This window comes from Phocoena sinus, chromosome 8 (genome assembly GCF_008692025.1).
Source record: "Phocoena sinus isolate mPhoSin1 chromosome 8, mPhoSin1.pri, whole genome shotgun sequence".
Lineage (NCBI taxonomy): Eukaryota > Metazoa > Chordata > Mammalia > Artiodactyla > Phocoenidae > Phocoena > Phocoena sinus.
This window is the reverse complement of record NC_045770.1, coordinates 11,591,310-11,617,120: the sequence shown is the minus strand read 5'-3', so window position 1 is coordinate 11,617,120 and position 25,811 is coordinate 11,591,310. Positions and strand designations below refer to the sequence as shown.

At 38.0% G+C, this 25,811-nt stretch overlaps 1 long non-coding RNA gene across 1 annotated transcript in view; it reads right to left on the bottom strand.

The window, feature by feature from the left end:
• Window positions 1-25,811, bottom strand: part of LOC116758029 — an 80,977-nt gene that overhangs the window by 41,119 nt on the left and 14,047 nt on the right. The window contains exons 2-3 of the long non-coding RNA XR_004351129.1: window positions 16,534-16,714; window positions 8,528-8,659 (exon numbers count right to left, since the gene is read on the bottom strand). This is a non-coding gene — a long non-coding RNA (uncharacterized LOC116758029). The remainder of the gene's footprint in view (window positions 1-8,527; window positions 8,660-16,533; window positions 16,715-25,811) is intronic.

Genomic DNA, 25,811 nt, shown 5'->3' with positions numbered 1-25,811 from the left:
AAAGTGAAGGAATCAAAAAAGATATTTGATGTAAATGGAAACCAAAAGAGAGCAGGGGTAGCTACACTTACATCAGACAAAATAGACTTTAAGTCAAAAACCATATTAAGAGACAAAGAAGGTCATTATAAAATGATAAAGAGGTCAATGTATCAAGAGGATATAACAATTATAAATATATAGGTATGCAACATTGGTGCTCCTAACTATATTAAGCATACACCAACAGATACAAGGGAGAAATAGACAACAATAAAATTATGGTAGGAAAATTAAATATCCAGTTTTCAGCAAAGGATAGATCATCGAGACAGAAAATTGATACAGAAACACTGGACTTGAATTATATTTTAGACCAAGTGGATCTAGCAGAAATATATAGAGTATTCCATCCAAAAGCAGCAGAAGACACATTCCTAAGCGCACATGTCACATTCTCTAGGATAGATTGTATGTTAGGCCACAAAACAAGACTTATCAATTTTAAAAAGATTGAAATCATACCAAGTACCTTTTCCAACCACAATGGTATGAAATTAGAAATCAACAAAAAGAGAAAAGCTTGACAATCCATAAAAATGTGGTTGTTCACTCCTGAACAACTAATGGGTCAAAGAAGAAATCAAAAGGGAAATCAAAAAATATTTTCAAACAAATGAAAATGGAAACAACATACCAAAACATATGAGATACAGCAAAAATTGTTCAGGTGGGAAGTGTATAGCAATAAATGTGTATATTAAGAAAAAAAGAAAGATCTCAAATAAACAACCTAACTTTACATCTCAAGGAACTAGAAAAAGAAAAAACTAAGCCCAGAGTCAATTATTAACAGAAAATAAGGAAATAACAAAGATCTGGGCAGAAATAGAGAATGTAACAAAACGGTTTTATGAAAAGTTAAGTAAAATTGAAAACTTCAACTAGACTTACTAAGAAAAAAAAGAGGGCTCAAATAAATAATATTATAAATGAAAGAGGGGACATTACAACCAATACACAGAAACCCAAAGGATTATAAAAGACAACTATGAACAATTATATGTCAACGAATTGGACAAACCTAGAAAAAATGGATTAATTCCTAGAACTTACAACCTACCAAAACTGACTCAGGAAGAAAACAGGAAACCTGAACAGACCAATAATGAATAAGGAGAGTGAATTGCTAAACAAAAACCTCCCAACATAGAAAAGCCCATAACAAGATGGTTTCATGGATTAATCCTACCAAACATTTAAAGAGGAATTAATATCAATCCCTCTCAAACTCTTCCAAAAAGTTAAAGAGGTGGGAACACTCCCAAACTCATTTTATAAGGTCAGCATTACTCTGTTACCAAAGCCAGATAATATCACTACAAGAAAAGAAAACGTTGATCAATATCAACAGGTCAATATCCCTGATACATACAGATGCGAAAAATCTCAACAAAATACTAGCAAACCAAATTCAATAGCACATTAAAAGGATCATACATCATGAGCAAGTGAGATTTATCTCTGGGATGCAAGGATGGTTCAACACATGCAAATTAATAATGTGAATCACATGATCATCTCAATAGATGCAGAAAAAGCATTTGACAAAAGTCAACATAGTTTCATGACAAAAACTCTCCACAAAGTGGGTACAGAAGGAACATACCTAAACATAATAAAGGCAATATATGGCAAGTCCACAGCTAACATCATACTCAACAGTGAAAGGTAGAAAGCTTCCCTCTAAGATCAGGAACAAGACAAGGGTGCCCACTATTACTGTTCCTATTTAGCATGGTACTAGAAGTCCTAGCCAGAGCAATTAGGCAATTAGAAGAAATAAAAGGCATCCAAATCAGAAAAGAAGAAGTAAAACTGTCTTGGTTTGCTGACGACATAATCCTGTATATAGAAAATCCTAAAGGCACCATAAAAAAAACATTAGAGGGAACTCCCTGGTAGTCTAGTGGTTAGGACTTAGTGCTTTCACTGCAGGGGCCTGGGTTCAATCCCTGGTCAGGGAACTAAGATCCTGCAAACTGCATGGTGCAGCCAAAAAGAAATAGAAACAAATGAGTCCAGTAAAGTTACAGGATACAAAATCAATATACAAAAATCAGTTGCATTTCTGTACACTAACAATAACTATCTGAAAAAGAAATAAAACAATCCCATTTACAATAGTATCGAAAAGAATAAACTACTTAGGAATAAATTTAACCAGGAAGTAAAAACTGTAAGACACTGATGAAAGACATTGAAGATGACACAAATAAATGCACAGATATTTCATGTTCATGAACTGGGAGAGTTGACATTGTTAAAATGTTTATACTACCCAAAGCCATCTAAGGACAGACTGCAAACTCCATCAAAGTTGTATTTTTTACAGAAATAGAAAAAACAACCCTAAAATTCATAAGTAACTACAAAAGACCCCCAATAGACAAAGCAATCTTGAGAAAGAACAAAGGTGAAGACATCACACTTCCTGATTTCAAGGCAATTACTTCATGATACAGGCATAAAAAAAGACACAAAGACCAATGGAATAGAATGGAGAGCCCAGAAATAAATACACAGTCATCCAATATTTGACAAGGGATCCAAGAATACTCAATGGGTAAAGGACAGTCTCTTCAATAAATGGTGATGGGAAAACTGGATAATCACATGCAAATGAATGAAAATTGATGCCCTATCTAATACCACTCACAAAAATTATCTCGAAATGGATTAAGAGCTTAAATGTAATACCTAAAACCATAAAATTCCTAGAAGAAAACATAGATAAAAATCTCCTTGATACTGGTCTTAGCAAGGCTTTTTTGATATGACACTAAAAACACAAGCAGCAAAGGAAAGAAATCAGTAAGTGGGAGTACATCAAAGTAAAAAGCTCTGCACAGCAAAAGAAACAATGAACAAGATGAAAGGCAACCTATGGAATAGGAGAAAATATTTGCAAACCATCTCTCTGACAGGAAGTTAATATCTAAAATATAAAAGGAGCTCATATAACTCAATAGCAAAATTAAAAACTCACAGATAATCCTATTAAAAAATGAGCAATGGGCCTGAATAGATATTTTTCCAAATAAGACAAACAAACGACCAACAGGCACATGAAAATGTGCTCAACATCACTAATCATCAGAGAAATGCAAATCCAAACCACAGTGAGATATCACCTCACACCTGTTAAAATGGTCATTATCAGAAAAGATAAGAGATAACATGTGTTGGCAAGGATGTGAAGAAAGGGAACCCTTGTGCATTGTTGATGAAATGTAAATTGGTACAACCACTGTGGAAAGCAGTATGGAGTTTCCTCAAAAAATTAAAAATACAACTACCATACGATCCAGCAATTCCACTTCTGCGTAGAAATCCAAAGGAAATGAAATCACTATTCTGTGTTACCGCATCATTATTCACAATAGCCAAGACATGGAAACAACCTAAGTGTCTATAAATGGATGAATCTAGATTTAGATATAGATAGATATAGATATACATGGTGGAGTGTTTATTCAGCCTTTAAAAAAGGGAACTCTTGCCATTCTTGACAACATAAATGGACTTTGAGGGCATTATGCTAAATAGAATAAGTAGAGAAAGACAAATGCTATATGATCTCACTTATAGTAAACTCTAAAATAGCTGAACTCATAGAAGCAAAGAGTAGAAGTATGCTTACCAGGGGCTGGGAATGGGGGAAGAGGAGATGTTGGCCAAAGGGTACAAACTTCAAATTATAAGAGGAATAAGTTTGGGGGGGGGTGGCTAATGTACAGTATGGTGACTATAGTTAACAACATTGTATTGTACACTTGAAAGTTGCTATAAGGTTAGATTTTAAATGTTCTCACAATAACAACAATGGTATTTATGTGAGGTGAAGGATGTGCTAACTAACCTTACTGTGGTAAACATTTTGCCATATATACATGTATCATCGCACTGTGCCCCTTAAACTTATACCATATTATATGTCAATTATATCTCAATAAAGCTGGGTGGGGGGAGAAAAATTAAGCTGTAAATTTCTTGCATTACAAAGTTTGAGTCTTACGGTTCTGTTTATTTCTAGTTCTGAGCTCAGTGTTTCGTAGATCTTAGGCACAGTACATGAAGAAATACAACTTTATGGGATCTCAATCTGTTGGTAAAAAGCAGCATTTCTGAATTTAAAGAAACATTCCCTAAGGGACATACAAATCACAACACCCATGTCTGGTTTAAACCAATGTAGACTGCTGGGTATACTTCTCACCAAATCATGCTTTTGAAATATTTATTTATACTTTCTCTGCTTTGAATAAATGGCTGTAAATGAATGAGAGAACATTTTGATATGATCTGATCACTTAGGATAAATATTCTACTTACATAAATACAAATTGCTGTTATTATTTCTGCACCTCACTCTCGAGGCCTGAGCCAGCTTTTTAATTTTACATATAAATTTGCGCACGAGCTGGTTAGCCAAATGGATAAAGCAAAGGCAGTGAGCCAGGAAAATCTGCATCTGGACTCTCTGTAGGACTCTGGGAAAGTGCTGTCTTGCAGACTCAGAGGCAAATTTATTTGTGTAGTACAGATGGTTGCCTCAGACAGTTTGCAACACAAATTGCTATTATAGTGTGTCATTCTCATTAATTTAGAATCATATCAGTTTTGTCCCAGTTACAAATGGATAAAAAGTCTGTTGATTTCAAACTTTCAATTATATACACATATATATAAGTATAATAATATATATACATGTATGTATGTAGATATCTTAAAATATATCTACTTTAACTCAGGAGGTAAGATAAGGATATGTGAATGATTCTAACCCAAGTGTCTGCCTCCCTTATTTATTTATTTGTTTGTTTGTTTTTGGCTGCGCTGGGTCTTCGTTGCTGTGCGTGGGCTTTCTCTAGTTGCGGCGAGCAGGGGCTTCTCCTCGCTGCGGTGCGCGGGCTTCCCATTGTGGTGGCTTCTCTCGTTGCAGAGCACAGGCTCTAGGCGCACGGGCCTCAGTAGTTGTGCCACGTGGGCTCAGTAGTTGTGGCTCACGGGCTCTAGAGTGCAGGCTCAGTAGTTGTGGCACACGGGCTTAGTTGCCCCGCGGCACCTGGGATCTTCCTGGACCAGGGCTCGAACCCACGGCCCCTGCATTGGCAGGCAGATTCTTAACCACTGTGCCACCAAGGAGGTCCCTTTTTTTTTTTAATTTATTTTTTAAATTGAGGTATGGTCAATTTCCAATGTTGTGTTAATTTCTGCTGTACAGCAAAGTGATTCAGTTATACATATATATACATTCTTTTTTATATTCTTTTCCATTACGGTTTATCCCAGGATATTGATTATAGTTCCCTGTGCTGTATATACAGTAGGACCTTGTTGTTTATCCGTTCTATATATACTAGTTTGCACCTGCTAGTGCCTCCCTTTCTTGAGGGAGCACTTTCCTCTAGCACATTTAGGGATTGGTATTAGGTTGGTTCCTGTCAGTCCTTGTAACATCTGCTACCTACTCCTCTCTTCTGTTTTCTGCTCATTTTATATCTGATCATTACTCAGATTAACTTCTCCTGATATGAAGCTGTTATATAGCCAAGAGGGTCTCCATGGAATCGTGCTTATGTGGATTCCGTTTGATGGAGAAGATCACGGGAAGCTCCTTAGAGGTACTTTCTCTTGAGCCAAGTCTTGTAGGATGCAAGGGAATAAGCTAGACAAGTGAAGATACTTTCCAGGGAGGGGACAGCATGATGTACTTATTCATTCAGGCGAAAGGGTGAATTTGGAGCTGAAAGGCAACATTGATCACCAGCACAGTATACCCCCAGACACCTGAATTGTTTGGCTTGGGTGGAGTTAAGAGATGAGCCTGCAGAAGTGACAAGGTCATGAAGGGACTAGAGTATGTAACGAATATGATTACGGACATACAGGCACTGTTTGCAGAATTTAGTGTGGTCGACAACTATTTCCCTTTACTTTTTGATTACTTTTTTTCTGCCTGAGTTGAACCCACCTCAGTCTTTCTGGCATGGGTGATCTAGCAGTCTAGTTCTGTCTCACCTAGTTAGCAGTGTTCTTGAGAGTATTATTAAAAGCCCTCTGGCTTGTCTAACATTCTCCCAGCCTCTTTTCCCAACAACTGCCTGATTTGCTTCCTATTTCTAAAATTAAACCAATAAGAGTGAGAATTTAGATAATTCATCTCCTCTCTAGCAGAGCCTTCCATGACAGACCATATCATGAGCTACTAGCCTGACTTTGGACTGGCTGCCCTTAGGTGAGGCCCCAGCCTCGGTGGTGGTAGGAGGGGTGGATGGGCTAAAGATGCAGAAATCACATAGTACAGAATGTGCTACCAAAGGCTGTTCCCTCAGCAGGAATTGTGAGCCGGGCCTGTCCCCTTTGACCAGGCCCTGGGTGTGGCAGGCACTGTACTGGCATGGGATCAAGGCCCAGCTCCATCACTCACTAGCTATGCTGCCTTGAATACGTGACTTAATCTCACAGAGCAACTGGACCCAGATTCTTTAAACTGAGAATGAAAAATACTTAACTTGCAGAGTGAATATGAGCTTTGGAAATAAATATATATAAAGTATCTGCTTCATAGCCAGTGCTCAGTAAATGGTGATACACACACACCAAACTTCACTTTTCTAATTTTTAAGAAGCACATCATGTTTAACCCAGTTTATAGATGATGCTTTTCCTAATCACTGCATTTATCATTGAACATTTTAAGTTTTTTCCAATTTCAACTTTATAATTTAATGCTGTGGTAAACATCATCATGAATATAGTTTTATCTTTTGAATTATTTTAAGATAAATCCTTATGATATGCTTCATTAGAACAGAGGGTATGAATTTCTATGGATTTTTAATGCATATTGTCAAATAGGGATTCAAAATGAATTCAAAAAGAATAATTCTTAAAAACGTTGAGCTTAAAAATTATCTTGGGGCTTCCCTGGTGGCGCAGTGGTTGAGAGTCTGCCTGCTGATGCAGGGGACACGGGTTTGTGCCCCGGTCCGGGAAGATCCCACATGCCGTGAAGTGGCTGGGCCCGTGAGCCATGGCCGCGGAGCTTGCGCGTCCGGAGCCTGTGCTCCGCAACGGGAGAGGCCACAACAGTGAGAGGTCCGCGTACCGCAAAAAAAAAAAAAAAAAAAAATTACCTTGGAGACACACCTACGTAAATATTACACTTGCTGTTTTATCTTTTTTCTTATTTGTAGATGTAAGTGGTATTTTATTGCTGTTTAGATTTGTGTTACTATGATTACCAATATTAGATTTAAAACTGTTTATTAGTTGATTTTCCTTTTGTGTAATTGGACTGTTCATGTACTTTACTGATGAGGTTTACAAAGTGTATATATTATATGCATATACTTATACACACACAAATATATATACACACATATTAATCTCATTTATGACACTCATTATATATTAAATTTTTATGTGTAATTTCACATATTTATAGATTTTCCACTTTGCCATACTATTTGAAATTTCTGTTTTTATATCAGTGCTAGATTTAAAATGCATTCTAATATATGGAATGAATAGTCCCTTTTCCTTACTTTCTTTTCTCTCCTTTTTGTTCTTTTTTTTTTTTTTTTTTTGATTATTTACCATCATCAAGACGGTTGCTTAGTGGGACTTCCCTAGTGGCACAGTGGTTAAGAATCCGCCTCCCAATGCAGGGTACACGGGTTTGAGCCCTAGTCCAGGGAGATCCCACATGCCACAGAGCAACGAAGCCCATGCACCACAACTACTGAGCCTGCGTTCTACAGCCTGCGAGCCACAACTACTGAGCCTGTGTCCCACAGCTACTGAAGCCTGCATGCCTAGAGCCTGTGCTCCGCAACAAGAGAAGCCACCTCAATGAGAAGCCCGCGCACCACAACAAAGAGTAGCCCCAGCTCAACACAGCTAGAGAAAGCCCACATGCAGCAACGAAGACCAAATGCAGCTAAAAATAAATAAATAAATTTATAAATTAAAAAAAAAAAAGATGGTTGCTTAGTAAGACTAGTAAAGTGAGAGAAAATAAAATCCCTGACATCATGACTGGTAAAGAGAAAGTCAGGGAGAAAGTAGAAAATTGTTGGAATAAAAAAGGATATAACAAGTACACCAGGGATTTTTAAAATAAAACAATATTGTGGACAACTTTCTGCCATTAAGTTAGAAAACACAGATAATTTCCTGCAAACACAAATGTTACTAACTAAAACTGACTTAAGGAAAAATGGAAAATTTCAATGTATCTAAAACCATGAAAGGAATTGAATTAGGAGTTTACAGTCTACGATCAGCAGAGTAGATATAGATACATAAGTAAAAAGCCAACGAACTTATATATAGCTTCTGAGTCACAGTGTTAGTTTCTAAACCCTAACGTGATGATGTTAAAAGGAGTGATTTGGGGGGAGGTGATTACGTCATGAGGGTGGGCCCTCATGAATGGAATTAGTGTCCTTATATAAAAGGTCCCAGAGAGATCCCTTACCTCTTTCTCTGTGTGAGGATACAGCAAAAAAAGATGGCCATCTACAAACCAGGAAGTGAATGTCTTCCATGTCTGTCTCATCAGACAATGAATCTGCCGGAGCCTTGATCCTGGACTTCCCAGCCTCCAGAACTGTCAGAAATAAATGTTTGTTCTTTATAAGCCAACCAGTTTATGGTATTTTTGTCATAACAGCGCAAATGAACTAAAACACCTGAACATGTGCTTATTTGCTTAATGGTTAATCTAGGGTTCTTTCTCTGTCTCTAACAATAGAAGATTTATCTAGATTAGTGTTTAATACTATTCATGTTATACTCCATTCTATGCACTGAAAGTTTGTCTTTCCCAAATTCATATGTTGAAGCCCTAATCCCCACTGTGATGATATTTGGAGGTAGGGCCTTTGGGAAGTAATTAGGTCATGAGGATGGAGCTCTCATGAATGAGATTAGTGCTCTTATAAAAAGAAACATGAGAGAGATTATCTCTCTGCCATGAGAGGATACAGCAAAAAGGTGGCCATTGTAAATCAGGAAGAAGGCTCTCACCAAGAACTTGACCATGCTGACAAGTTGGACTTCCAGCCTCCAGAACCATGAGAAATACATGTTTGTTACTTAAGCCACACAGTCTATGGTATTCTGTTCTAGCAGCCTGAACAGATAAAGACACTCTACCATACTAATATGAGAATGTAAAATCCAATCCTTCTTATGAATATCCATACTCTAAAATATATTTACACTTCTATAATTAAAATATTCAAGAAATTCATCTGGAGAAGGGTATTCAAGATCTAGCTTAGACATTGTATAATTTATATATTGAGGGTTTTTCTTACTGTTCTATTGAAATATGCTCCACGATGCTTCCAGTTGGAAGAAATAGAAAAATCAACCAAGCGCATTTGACTCAAACACTAAAAAACTGACCAGCTGGCATTTACACAAAGTCCAGAGATGGGTCAGCCTCCAGGGTTGGTTGTTTGAGCAACTCACTTGTGTCATCAAGAACATAGGTTCTTTCTATCTCTTTGCTCTGTAACCACAGGGTTTGTATCATTCTACGACTGGTGACTCGTCCCCCTCTGGGTCGTAGGACAGCTGCTGGTTACAGTAAGGCCCGCTGACTTCTTTATTTACATCCAGCAGTTGAGAGAAATTGCCTCTCCCTAAGAAAACAAATGGAAAGTCTTTATCTTCAGCCTTTGGGGGCCAGTTTACATCCCCTCACACAAAGGTAGGACTAGGTCCTTGAAGTAATCCCTGGCTTCCTGACCAGAGCCCATCAATGGAGCTCAGCTCATTTCCTCAAAGCTCATTGCTGCCACACAATGGGAAGGGAGAAGGAATGTTGAGGAAACAAGCATGCCATCCACTACAAAAGATCTGCTCAGGAAACACTCATGCTTTTGCTGAAGTGACACTTGATTGCATGTTCATTTGGGAGTTTGCTATACAAAAGGAATTACAGTGTTTCTTCCAATTAGAGTCCAAGGTAGATCCTGCAAAGGTCAAGTGCAGGTCAGAAATACTGTTAGATTTCAGGCAATTTATAAAGTATCAAGGCTCCAACGTCAATAAAACGCCTAAACTGATTTTTTTCAACCTAATTGGAAAAACATGTCAGTTGTCAGATAAACCATTTAAAGCTAAAGGTGCAGCTAAGTATTAAGGGCAATGAATATAACCAAAGACATGCAAGAGAGATTCTTTCAATCCAGGCAAGACCATTCCCCTGACAATCTAAGGCTGCCTTATACCACAGCGTTGGTTTATAACCACTAAGATATAACATCCATTAGAAAGCATCAATGCTCTTTATCTGTAGGAAGCTTATTTATCAGTGTGATAGCATCTACATATATAGAACACACTATTTTCTCTTTAAAATTTGTATGAAGTCACACATGCACATTGTAACAAAACTCAATCAGCATCAATAAATAGTAAAAAACCAAATGTAAGTTTCTTTCTCACTTAATTTCTCCAGAGTGCCCTTCCCTAAAGGTTTATCAGTTTCTTGTATGTCCTTCCCCAGATATTCTATATACGTGACAACATATACATCCTTTTAAAAAGTATGAATGGGAACACATGCTACGTGCAGTTCCATCCCCTGCCGAGTTTCATTTAACGGTATGTTCGTACATACAGAGGGACCTAAATCTTGAATAGCTGCCTGAGTATATACACCATGGCTCTAAAGCAGAGGTGAGAGCAGCACTGAGCTCAGGTGAAGAATGGGGTAGGAAGGAGTCATCCAATGCTCAGGCAGGGAAGACGCAGTTACTAACAGGAGGTCTGGAGGAAAGCACCGCAGCACCTGAAGTGAGGGGGGAAACCTGCCAACGAGGGGCAGAAGTGATGCAGACAAAGGAGGCTGGGGTCTCACAAATTACCTGAGGTTGAGTTTTAGTCTTTCAACCAGTTAGAGACAAACCAAAGAATTTTACCATGTGTCTGAAGACAAAGAGTTCTTCATTCAATCAATCAAGATTTTTTTTGTGTGTGTGTACGTGGTTTTTGAATGGGCTATTTTTTTTTTAATATCTGGGGAAAACCGTAATTCGAAAAGATACAGGGACTTCCCTGGCAGTCCAGTGGTTAAGATTCCATGCTTCCAACGCAGGGGGTGCAGGTTTAATCCCTGGTCGGGGAACTAAGTTCCCGCATGCCGCGCGGTGGGGCCAAAAAAAAAAGATACATGCACCCCAATGTTCACTGAATGGGCTATTTTTGAGTAAATGCCTTACATCCCAGGGTATTCCTTCAGCTGGAGTATCCCTGTATTTGAGATTCTCTAATTCACCACTAGATGGACCTATTTGATATTTTGTCTTCCAAGAAAGAGAATGGTTTTTTTATTCAGTGAGGTCTTCCTAGCAAGGATTTAGGCCACTGACCTTAACACAAGATTTATTTGAGTTTTTAAAAAAATAATTTATTTATACAAAATAATGAATAAACTGTACTCATATACTTAAGTGATGTTACTAAAAACAAATACCTTTACATTAAACCTCCTGGCTTAAGAAATAAAACACAGCCCAATAAATCTTTTAAGCCCACCATGCCCCCTCTCTGAGCTTCTCCCTCCCCTTTTCATCCCTATGAAACCAGCATTCTGAATTATAAATTACTAGCTACTTTAAAAAAGTTTTATTACGTATCCCTAACTAATATAATATTTAATTTTTACAGGTCTTGAAACTTATATAAAGAATTCATATGCATTTTTTAACGTTTCTCTCACTCATCTTTCTATTTCTGAGATTCCCCCATCTTGATATGCACATTTCTAGTGCATTTTTTAAAACTGCTCTATGATATTGTGTGGTATAAATGGATTAAAATTCATTTACCCATTTTATTGATTGGGGACTTGCTCTTATTTTCATTCAGCGCTATGATTTTAAGATTCTCATTTTCATTCATGCAGCTAAAACTTAGATAGATTAAACGTTCTTGCTGTGTAGTCTAATAATTCCAATATCAATCTTGGGAGGCTGACACTTTAGTTTCTTTTATTTTTTTCTGCTGACTTTTGTTTATTTGGGCTTGTTTCTTCATGTGTTTTAGTAATTTTTTTTTTTTTAATTGTGAGTACATGTTCCTTTGGTGGTAATTCTCTGAAAATAATGTTTTGTTTCTGTTTTCTCCTCCCTGCTAATACATCTTTAATTAGCCAAAGAAGCTCTCTACTTCTCTCCTCTGGAAATCATCCCACCCATTGCTCTGTTGTCTTTGTCTCTGTCTTCAGCAATACTGAGGCAAGTACTCTTTCTTCGGTGCAGGGAAATGCATCGTTTGCTGTTTTCTCCAATGATGAATATGTTGGGAAAGCCTGGTGGCAAAGCTATTGCCGTTGGCTTCCTACACATGACTCAGGTCAAGAGTCAGGTTCTCTCTCTTTCTGTGTGTGTGTGTGTGTGTGTGTGTGTGTTGGTGATACCATCAATCTGTCCCAGGTTAGCACTCCCCATCAATGTACATGGGTTAGCAGAACTTGATGAAATGGCTAATTGATTTGGCCAAGGTCCAAATCAATCCAGAAGATGTCCATCTGGATGGTGCCCACAAAGATCTTCCTCACTTCACAGAACTTATACTTGGCCTCCTCGGGCACAATCTGATGAACAACTTGGGTCACAGATCAGATGGAAATTCCCACCACTCTTGTCAATGTTGATGACACCCATGAAACTGGCAGGGTAGCTTATATCAGCGTGCAGCCTGCCCTCCATCTTAAGGAACCATGGTGTGCAGATCTTCTTTACTTTCTCTCCTGTACTGACACACTTGAGTTCCTTCCTTTGTAAAATGATGAGAAGGCCCAGTTGATGCATGAACGGCAAAAACATCAGTTAGGATGTCCAGCATCGAGTGATTTGGAACAGCTGTGTACTTCAGGACTGTAGGTCATGACTATCCTAGGCATAGGAAGAGCTGAAATCAATGTTTCACATGAATTACACAGGGAAGATTTGACCCACTAGTGCCAGGCATCTGGTATTCAGACCATGTAGGTGGCATGAATTATGTCCCCAAATCAGCACGAGTGTGAGCTTACTTTCTTTTCTTTTTCTTTCTTTCTTTTTCTTTCTTTCTTTCTTTCTTTCTTTCTTTCTTTCTTTCTTTCCTTCCTTCCTTCTTTCCTTCGTTCTTTCCTTCTTTCTCTCTTTCTTTCTCTTTCGATCTTTCTTTCCCTGCTTATCCTAGAGCCACATGCAAACAGACAAACCTCCCTTTGAAACATTATTTTCTACATCAACCCTTCTTAGAGTTCTGGCTTATGCTAGAATCTTGGATTCTACTTCCCACCCTTCTTTGGATCCAGACTTTGTCTCCTATTCATTAGAGGCCATTAAAAGCCGAGGCCTTCTCAGTTCGAGTCACAAGGGTAGTTGCTACCACCCTAACAATAACAACAAACCATATAACCTACAAAATCATAATTTTTTAAACCCACCAGAGATCTGAGGATAGAACTAAATCTAACCAAATGAAAATCTAGAAAGTAAAGAGGCCTTTCTTTAAGAGTAGAGACCTATAGGTGTTTTCATTCTAGCAGAGCAACTGAAAGAGGACAGAATACTTCATAGTAGGTGATAAAGAGAAACCAGCCATATTTTAATGAATTTGTAAAGACCGCACGTGAGCTTCCATGATGCATTAGAATCCCAAGGAACCCAGCCACAGAAAGAGTATCACCTACCTGCCACTATTTCCCACAGGCCTTCAACAAGGGCACATAGATAGTATGCTGAAGGCTGAAAGGAGAGCAAAAGTGCTTAGAGAGATCCCGTATAAGGTGCTCAGACCTTTTCCGAGTTGAGACAGTGGCCCGTTGCAGAGACGTAGCAAGGCAGAAAGAGGAGAGGAGAAATCTCTCTGCAGCACCTGGGCTTTTACTGAGTGCAAAGCAGTAACTGCCAGGCTGAAAGCAAGACAGTAGAGCACAGGGAGGTCTCCTTAGGTGCACAAAGGCAGGGACGGGACTGGAGGACAAAGAGATATTTCCAGTGACTTGAAAAGCTAGAATTCAGACTGTGAAGCAGAGAGAGACATCATTCATGGTTCAGAAAGCTGTAGATTAACAAAGGAACATCTGATGTCTTACTGGTACTTATTTGGTGCTTCTACAGGGCTAGGGATTCTTAGCATCCTGATAGAATCAGGGATGAGCGATTTTCTGGAGGAAATATTATTTATTTCAGTCACTAATGCTCTTTTATACACTATGTCCAATGTACAATGAAGACTATGAGACACACCAAGAAACAAGGAAATGGACCCCATGATCATGGGAGGAAAGAAGCAGACTGGGAGATGAATCAGATATCGGAATTATGAGAGAGGGACTTTAAAATAACTATAAAAATGTGTTAGAGGACCTACTAGAAAAGCCGGAGAACATTCACAAACATATGGGGAATGTCAGCAGAGAGATGGAAATGATAAAAAGGGATCACATGGAAGTGCTAGAAACGAAAAATATGCTGTTACAAGTGAAGAATTTATTTGATGGAATCAGAAGCATCCTGGACACCAAGGAAGAAAAAGATCTATAAAGTTAAAGACAGTAGAAATTATATAACCTGAAATGAAAAAATAAAAATGAGAGAAAATACAATCAAGTATCTGAGATCTATGGGACACATAGATGTAATAATTAGACTATGACAGGAAAAGGAGAGAGAATGGGGCCGAAGAAATCACTGAAGAGATAATGGCTGAGAATTTTCCAAAATTTTTTAAAGATTTCGATTAGCAAACTCTGAGCATGTGTGTGCGTGCACACAGACACACACACACACACACACAAAACACCACACACCTAGGCATATCAGACTCAAACTGCCGAAAACCAAGATAAAGAGGAAATCTCAACAGCAGCCATTATATATTACATACAAGGAAACAACAATAGGAACGATTGCTGACTTCTTATTAGAAACAAGATGGGCCAGAGACAATGAAAAGACAACTTTTAAGCACTTGAAGAAAAAAAAAGACAACCTAGAATTCTACATGCAGCAAAATATATCCTGCAAAAGCAAACGTAAAATAAAGACATTTTCAGATTGACCAAAGTGAAGCAATTTCATCTCCAGAAGAGCCGCACTACAAGAAATGCTAAAAGAGTTACTCAGGCTAAAGAGAAATGATGCCAAATGGAAATTTAGAGCTGAAGGAAGGAATGAAGAACACAAGAAAAGTATGTGGGTAAATAAAAAAAGACCGATTTCATTATGTTTAAGAGATAGACATACACTTATATCTAAACTGCTTTAAAAGACTATGGGCTACTTAAAGCAAAAACAATAACAATGTTTTGTGGTGTTTATAGCGTATGTAGAAATAAAACACACGACAGAGCACAAAAGGAAGAGGAGATAAATAGAACCATATTGTCGTAAGGTTCTTATACTGCTCACAAAGTAGTATAATATACTATTTAAAAATAAACTATGGTAGGGCTTCCCTGGTGGCGCAGTGGTTGAGAGTCCGCCTGCCGATGCAGGGGACACTGGTTCATGCCCCTGTCCGGGAAGACCCCACATGCCGCGGAGCCATGGCTGCTGAGCCTGCATGTTTGGAGCCTGTGCTCCACAACGGGAGAGGCCACAACAGTGAGAGGCCCGTGTACCGCAAAAAAATAAAATAAAATAAACTATGGTAAGTCAAAGATGTATATTGTAATCTTTAAAACACCACTAAAAAAATTCCTCAAATAGGAATAGCTAGAGAAGGTAAAATGGAATTCCAAAGAATATTCAATTCATTTAAAACAGGGCAGAAAGGCCTGGACCAGCTTCGGAGCAATAAGTGGGTCAGTGGGTGATGAGTGGGGACTAGGTGCAGTGGCCAGGGCCTGGGGGTAGACAGCCTGCCCCTCACGCCCAAGATCCTCAACTTGTCATGAGGTAGCAGTGTGCTGGGGGACTGGTAGCACCTGGAGTGACTGTAACTGCAGAAGTTGAATATCCAGGACAAGTTGAGGTCCTTCATCAGGGAGAGGAGCCCCCAGAACATCTAGCTTTGAAGGCTTGCGGCGTGTGGGAGAGCTGGAGAGCTGTAAGAAGCAGAGACTCCACTCTTAAAAGGCTCATGCAAAAACTCATATGCCCTGAGACCCAGTACGGAGGCAGTTATTTGAAAGATGCCTAGGTCAGACCCACTTGCTGATCTTGGAGAGCTTCCTGGAGAAATAGGAGGCAACTGGGACACCCCGTGGGGACACAGATGCTGGAGGCAGACATTTTGGGGAGGTCACTCTACCACAAGGACCTTGGCGCTGGCAAGTGCCATTTTGGAGTCCTCCCTCTAGCCTTAGTGCCAGGGGATTCCCTGCCCACCAGACAGTTGGCACCAGTACCGGGACACCCCCAGGCTGAACAACCAGCCACCCCAAGACCTGGCCCCATCCACCCGCAGCTGGCAGGCTCCAAACCAGGCAGGGCTTGGCAGCCAACTGGGCCAGGGACCAGCCTCACTTACCAGTGTGTCCATAGTAGTTGGCTCCACCACATCAGAAGGGCACATGCAGCCCACACAGGGGGCACTCCTAGAGCACATAGCTCAAGGGACCAGAAGGGTGTGTGCTGCTGGACCCCATAGGACATCTCCTGCATAAACCCACTTCTCCAAGATCAGGAAACGTAACCAATCTATACAATACCTACAAATAAACACAGAGAATCAGGTAAAATGAGGCAACATAGGAATATGTTGCAAACAAACGAACCAGATAAAATCCCAGAAGAACTAAGCAAAGTGAAGATAAGCAATCTACCCAATAAAGAGTTCAAGATAATAATCATAAAGATGCTCAACAAACCTGGGAGAAGAAAAGATGTTCACAGTGAGAAGTTTTACAAAGACTTAGAAAATATAAACAAGAAGAACCAAACAGAGCTGAAGAGTACAATGACTGAAAAATTACACTAGAAGGAATCAACAGATTAGATGATACAGGGGAACAAATCAGTGAACTGGAAGACAGAGTAGTCGAAATTACCCAAGCGAAGCAGAAAAAAGAAGAAGAAATTGTTCTAAATGAGAATAGTGTTAAGAGACTTCTATGACACCATCAAGCATACTAACATTCACATTACAGGGGTCCCAGAAGCAAAAGAGAGAGAGAAAGGGGCAGAGAATTTATTTGAAAAGATAAAAGCTGAAAACTTTCCTATCCTGGGAATGGAAACAGGCATCCAGGTCCAGGAAGCACAAAGAATTCCAAACAAGATCAATCCCAAAAGGAATGTACCAAGATATACTGTAATTAAAATTGCAAAACTTAAAGATCAAAAGAGAATCTTAAAAGCAGTAAGGGAAAAGCAACCAGTTACATACAAGGGAACTCCCATAAGACTATCACTGACTTTCAGTAGAAAGTTTCAGGAGAAACTCTGCAGGTCAGAAGGGAGTGACATGATATAATTAGTGATGAAAGGAAAAAACCTACAGCCAAGAATACTTGGCAAGGCTATCATTCAGATGAAGGAGAGATAAGAGTTTTACAGGCAAGCAAAAGCTAAGAATCCAGCACCACTAAATTGGCTTTACAAGAAATATTAAAGGGACTTCTCTAAGTGGACAAGAAAAGACTACAATTAGAAATATGAAAATTACAAAAGGAAAAATCTCATTGGTAAAGGCAAATATATGGTAAATGTAGTAGATGAGCCACTTTTAAAGATTAAAGGTTAAAATAAAAATTAAAAGACAAAAGTAGTAAAATCATCTACAGCCACATTAAGTAGTTAAGGTATACACAAAACAAATAGATGTAAAATGTGAAGTCAAAAACATTAAACTTGGCGGGGGGGGTGGAGAGTAAACATGCAGGGTTTTTCTTAATGCATTTGAATTTAAGAGATCAACTTAAAAATTTTTTCTTGTATATACACCACATGGTAACCACAAACCAACAACATATAGTAGATACACACAAAAAAAGAAAGAGGAATCCAAACATAACACCAAACACAGTCATCAGATCACAAGGGAAAAGAACATAAGAAGAAAAAAGGAATACAAAACAAACAGAAAACAATTAACAAAATGGTAATAAGTACATACATATCAATAATTACTTTAAATGTAAATGGACCAAATGCTCCAATCAAAACACAGAGTGACTGAATGGATACAAAAACAACACCCATATATATGCTGCCTACAAGAAACTTGCTTGAGATGTACAGAAACACACATACTGAAAGTGGGGGGGATGGAAAAAGGTATCCATGCAAATGGAAACAAAATGAAAACTGGGGTAGCAATACTTAGACAAAATAGACTTTCAAACAAAGACTATAATAAGTGACAAAGACATTACATAATGATAAAGGGATCAATATATACAATTGTAAAAATATATGCATCCAACCTAGGATCACCTAAATACATACAGCAAGTATTAACAAACATAAAGGGAGAAATTGACATAACACAATAAAGCCAGCATCACCTGTATACCAAAACCAGACAAAAGCACCACAAAAGAAGAAAATTTCAGGCCAATATCACCGATGAACACAGGTGCACAAATCCTCAACAAAATATTAGCAAACCAAATTCAATAATACATTAAAAGGGTCATTCACCATGATCAACTGGGATTTAACCCAGGGGTGCAAGTATGGTTCAATATTTGCAAATCAATCAATGTGATACACCACATTAACAAATTGAAAAATAAAAATCATACGATCATCTCAATAGAAAAAGCTTTTGACAAAATTCAATGTCCATTTATTATATTGATAAAACCTCTCAACAAAGTGGGTATAGAGGGAACATACCTCAACACAGTAAAGACCATATATGACAAGCCCAGAGCTGATATCATATTCAACTGTCAAAAGCTAAAAGCATTTCCTCTAAGATCAGGAAGAAGACAAGCATGCCCACTCTCACCACTTTTGTTCCAACATGGTATTGGAAGTCCTAGACTTATCAACCAGAAAAGGAGACAAAATTAGAGACATCAAATTAGAAAGGAAGAAGTAAAACCATCACTGTTTGCAGATGACAGGATACTATACATGAAAATCCTAAAGATGCCTCAAAAAATCTATTAAAAATAATAAATAAACTCAGGAAAGTTGCAGGATACAAAATTAACATACAAAAATCTCTTGCATTTCTATACACTAACAACAAACTATAAGGAAGAGAATTTTTTTTTAAATCTCATTTACATTGCATCAAAAAGGATAGAGTACCTAGGAATAAATCTAACCAAGGTGGTAAAAGACCTATACTTGGAAAACTATAAGACATTCATGAAAGAAACTGTAGATGACACAAATAGATGGAAAGATATACCGTGCTCATAGATTGGAAGAATTAATGTTGGTAAAATGACCATATTCCCCGAGGCAATGTACAGATTCAGTGTAATCCCTATCAAAATACCAATGGCATTTTTCACAGAACTAGAACAAATAATTCTAAAATTTGTATGGAAACACAAAAGACCCCAAATAATCTTGAGAAGGAAGAAAAAAGCTGCAAAGTATCATGCTCCCTGATGTCAAACTATATTAAAAAGCCACAGTAATCAAAACAACATGGTACTGGCACAAAAACAGACACATAAATCAATGGAACAGAGTAAGAGAGCCAGAATTGAACCCACACTTATATGAGCAATTAATCTATGACAAAGGAGGCATCATACAATGGGGAAATGACAGCCTCTTCAATAAATAGCATTGGGAAAACTGAACAGCCACATGCAAAAAAAATCTAACTGGACTACTTTCACACACCGGATACAAAAATTAATTTTAAATGGATTAAAGACATAAATGTAAGACCTGAAACCATAAAACTTCTAGAGAAAACATAGGCAGTATGCTCTTGACATCAGTCTTAGAAACATTTTTTTTTGATATGTCTCCTCAGGCAAGAGAAACAAACCCAAAAATAAACATTAAACTAAATGGGATTACATCAAACTAAAACTCTCCTGTACAGCAAAGAAAACCATTAACAAAATGAAAAGACAACCTACTGAATAGGAGAAAATATTTGCAAATGATATATCCAATAAGGGGTTAATATCCAAAATATGTAAAGAACTTATACAACTCAACAACTTAAAAAAAACAACCTGATTTTAAAATGGGCAGAAGAGTTGAAGAGACATTTTCCCAAAGAAGACATACAGATGGTCAACAGGCATATGAAAAGGTGTTCAACATCACTAATTATGAGGGACATGCAAATTAAAACCACAATGAGATATAACCTCCACATGTTAGAATGGCTATTATCAAAAAGGCAAGAAATAACAAATGGCGACAAGGATGTGGAGAAAAGGGAACCCAACTACACTGTCGGTGGGAATGTAAATTGGTGCAGCCACTATGGAGAACAGTATGGAGGTTCCTCAAAAAATTAAAAATGGAACTAACTACTGTATGATCCAGCTATCCCATTTATGGGTATTTATCCAAAAAATATGAAAACACTAATTAGAAAAGATATATGCACCCCTATGTTCAGCACAGCATTATTAACAAGAGCCAAAATATGGAAAAAACCTAAGGGCCCATCAGTGGATGAATAGATAAAAAAAGATGTGGTATATATGTACAATGGAATGCTACTCAGCCATAAAAAAAGATGAAATCTTACCATTTGGACAACAAAAATGAACCTCAAGGTATTATGCTAAGAGAAATAAGTCAGACAGAGAAAGACAAATACAGCATGATTTCTTTTATATGTAGAATCTAAAAAACAAACAAGGAAAAAAAACAACATAAATTAACAAACTAAACCAAACAAAAGCAAATACATAGATACAGACAACAGAGTAGTGGTCACCAGAGAGGACGGCGCACAGTGGGCAAAGGGGATCAAATGTATGGTGATGGATGAAAACTAAATTTTTGGTGGTGAGCACGCTGTAGGGTATACAGAAGTAGAAATATAATGTTGTACACATGAAACATATAATGTTATAAGCCAATGTTACCTAAATAAACAATAATTTTTTAAAAAAGAAGTAAAATGACAAGATCAGGGTTTTAAAATCTTGGGTCAAAGTATCAAGAGAGAACCATAGAACTTCTAGGAATCCCTTGAAAAAGTCTCTTATCTTTTGTAGTCTCAGGGGTTGATATGTCCAAAAAAACAAACAGACAAAAAACCCAAAACATTTAAATTATTATACTGAAGATTGCAGAATTACAATATAAACAGCAGTCACTTCCTTGTCAAGTCTCTTATGTAAAACTTTGGATGTTAATTGAAAAAGAGTGAGATCCTGAATACTGAAATGATGATATTTATGTGTGCATTCCAATGAACTGAGAAGCCTGGACATCTGCATTCTTCTGTTCCAGTGAAATTAGCACTTCCTTCCTCCCAGGCCTGAAGACCCCACAATTTTTTCCCTTAAAGCAGATCCTGATTCTCCTCAAATGCACCTCCACCATCTCTCATTGCTTCTAGATATAAAACTAGAGTTATATTCTATTGTAATCTAGGGCAGGGATTGGCATTTTTTCTTTAAAGAGCTGCATAGAAAATATTTTAGGCTTGCAGGCTATAGAATCTCCGTTACAACTATTCAACACTGTTGTTGCAAAAGCAGATATAAACAATATGTTAAAAAATGGGCATCATAGTATTCTGATAAAACTTTATTGACAAAAACAGGTTGTCATCTCACAAGCCAGAGTTTGCTAATCCTTGCTCTATGGGGATGTGTACAAGGACTGACCCAGGAAGGTCATCAAAAGGATTGCAATATTTTGCCAATTTATATGAACAGAAAGCTGAGACTGAATTTTAAGAGCACTAGACCAGGTAGGAATTTACTGATAAGGGTAAATGTATCAGAGCTTCTGTTTTCAATGTTTAGCTTGAGCGGCTAGGAGTGGCACCTACTCCTGATGAATTGTCAACTCTCCTTTAACTCATCCCTATCACCAGTTAGTTAAGGAAGGAAAAACGTGGAACTAGTTTGCAGATGATGATACACAATAAATTGCTATCCGCCAGAAGTGGATAGCTGTAGCGTTAATAGCTGCACTCAGGGTAGCCCTGAATGACAACGAGGAAAAGGGACACTCCCACTGGGAGCATTCATCTCATATAAGCAGTGCATCTAGTTGTTCAGTTTGCCCAGAAAGAGAGCTCGCCAGATCTATACAGACCTATTTAGATTCGTGGGCAGGGGCTAACACTTTGGCCACATTGTCAGGCACTTAGAGGGAACAAGATTGGAAAACTGGTGACAAGGAGGTCTAGGGATCAACTTCGCACAATGGACACAGTGTACGAGGACATTTGAGTCTCAAGTGAACTCATAGATCATTCATTACTGAGGCAGCTTTCAATAATTAGGTGATCAAGATGTCCTGTTCTGTAGGTCATTAGCAGCCTCTTTCCATGGCCGTTCAAGTATTTGCTCCGCAAGTTCAAGTAAAGTGGGCGGATGGCACACACCGAGGTTTTGCTGAGATCACCGACATGCGTGTTCCTCACTAAGGTTCATCTATCTAAGCCAGTGTGAAGGCCCAACTGTTAACATAAATAAATGCTGAGTTCCTGACATGGCACAATTCCTTTGAGGGTGCAGTTATCCACAGGGTAGCAGGTTGATTTCCTTAGAAATCATCATGGGAAGGCCAGCAATTTGTTTTCACTGGAATAGACACTTATACTGGATAGTTGTATGCTTTCCCTGGCCATAGCTCTTCTGCTAGCAACACCGCAGACAAACTTCCAAACGACGATTGACCATCGTGGTATCTCACGCAACACAGCTTCTGACAATGGATTTCATTTTACAGTAAAAGAAGTGACCGTACCCACAGGATTCGCTTATTTTACCACGTATCCCATCAACACAAAGCAGCTGGCAGTACAGAACAGTAGAATGGCCTGTGGAAGATTCAGTTATAGCTGAATAAATTCAACTCAGTTCAGGTTCAGTGACAAGAAGATGAAGGGCTGACATGCCCTCATACAAAATATGGTATATGTTCTACACCAGCAACGATCTATAATACTGTTTCTCCCATAGCCAGAGTATAATTTTTTTCTCTCTCTCTCCCTTTTCCTACTCTTGTATATAAGTCATAATGGTGAATATTAACATTTTAATTTGCAGTTACATATCAAAGGATGATTGTGATCGTATTAGAAAAGAATGATTATTACCCGGATATAGCTAGTGACTCATGGAACGCTGAGACTTCACTTTTGGGGGAAGAGGGTGGATGTTTTTGTTTGAAGAAGTGATAACTGCATCACATTAGGCAGAAATGGGATGCTGTGTTATTACTTTTGTATGGAAGATAAATATGGACAGGAGGGGGTGTAAGAATGTTGAGTAACCCAATGGTTGGACGGTGCCATACTGTCTGCTGTTAACTCAGCACAACCCTCACCCCTTTCTATCCTTTCCTCTTTAAGGGGCTGGAAGGATAATGACATTGCCAAGAATTCCTTGCCAATAAGGTTCCGATTTATAGGCCATTAGGAAGATGGAAGAGAAGTATAAACTAGCATTTCTCCTCTCAAGAAGGTAGATGCACTGGCAAAAGGCAGATGCGAAGTTTGCAAAAGCTTTTGGATGAACTTCTGCAAATCACCCAATTCAGTGTTATGGGCAGGTGAGATCACTGGCAACTGTCATCCTGATTCTCTACTTTCTGAGTGTCTGAAAGGCAGCACCAGCTCTCCCTTGACTCTCACTGCCCCTCCCGCTTCGATGATTTTATAAGCATCAATTCACTGTACTAAAGCCCTTACTATTAAAATATCTAGAATGGTTTGTGTTTTCCTGAATGAACTGGGACATCTACATGCAATAAAACATCCATGATATATATACACACATAATGATCATAATATCCGACTAAAATAATTTAATTTTTAGTTCAATTTTTCTAATACAAGCTTGTTTTCTAGTTCTTGTACCTGAAATATGAGTCTGAAGAGCTGATATGAACGACCTCATTCAAGGTTTCTCAATATCAGCGCTACTGGCATAGGGGGCTGGATAATTCCTTGTCATGAGGGCCAGTCTTGTGTACTGTAGGTTTAGCAGCACCCCTGGCCTCTACCCATCAGATGCCATTAGCACTACCTCCCTCCGCTCCCAAATTGTGACCAAGTAAAATGTCTTCATATATTTGCAAATGTCCTCTGGAGGGGCAAAATCACCCCCAGTTAAGAGCTATTGGTATACAGGGACTATCTGCACTGTTTTTACAAATTTTTTGTAAGTCTAAAATCATTCCAAAATAAAAAGTTAACAAAAAGACCTTCCAGGCACACATTGATTAGCTAGTGAAGTCTTCAAGCTATTTAAGGAAAGAAACAACACCAATCTCACACAAACTCTTCAAAGACTAGTAAAATAAATAATATTTTTCAACTTATTTTGAGGCCGGCATAAGCTTCATACTCAAATCTGTCAGAAATATTCTAAGAAAGGAAAATTACAAGCTAATTTCACCCAAACACATAGACAAAAAAACCTTAAACAAATATTAGCAAAGATTATTTTGGCCGGATATAAAAGACTACACCAAGGCTCAGTTACATTTACTTCAAGAATGCAAAGTTGGTTTAATACTTTAATGCCATCAATGGAAATTCACTACATCAACAGAACGAAGGTGAAAAATCATGTGGTTGTCTCAATAGATGCAAAAAGAGCATCTGATAAAATTTTCAAAATTATTTCATAATAAAATATCTTAGCAAATCAGGAATAGAAAGAAACTTCCCTAATCTGATCATAGGTGTCAATAAAAAATTATAGCAAACATAGCATTTGAAGCAAAAGACTGGAAGCTTAATTCTTGAGAACAGGAACAAGACAGAGATATTCACTATCAACAATTCTATTTAATATTGTACCAGAGGCCCCCAGCCAATGTAATAAGACAAAAAAATAAGTGGATTGGAAATATGAATATCATTATTCATATATGACAAGATCACATATGGAAAGCCAACAGGTCTCTAGAAAACAGAACTAATGAACAGATTTAGCAAGATTGCTGGATATGAGATCAGTATACAATAATAAATTGTATAAAATTTAAAAATTTAAATACAGTAATACAATTTGCCCTTGGTATTTATCCAAAGGAGTTGAAAACTTATACCCATATAAAAATCTGCACACAGATGTTTACGGCAGTTTTATTCATAACTGACAAAATGTGGAAGCAATCAAGATATCTATCTTCAGTAGGTTAATGGATAAACTGTGGTACATACAGACAATGGAATATTATTTAGCACTAAAAAGAAATGAGCTATCAAGCCATGAAAAGACATGGGGGAACTTTAAATGCATACTATTAAGTGAAAGAAGTCAATCTGAGAACAGATCTAACTGTATGATAATACGATATTCTGGAAAAGGAAATACTATGAAGACAGTAAAAAAAAAAAAATCAGTGGTTGCCAGGGGTCGTGGGGGGCAGGAGCGGAATACAGTGGAGAGGGATGCATAGGTGAGCACAGAGGATTTGCGGGAGGTGGTGGGGGACAGTGAAAATACTCTTTATGATACTATGATGATGGATACATGTCATTATACATTTCTTCAAACCCATAGAATGTACAACACCAAGAGTGAACCCTACTGTAAACTATGGGCTTTGGGTGATATGATATGTAGGTCCATCAGTTGTAACAAATATACCACTCTCGTGGAGGATGTTGATAATGCAGGAGGCTACACATACTTAGGGGCAGGGTGCGTAAGAGAAATCTCTGTATCT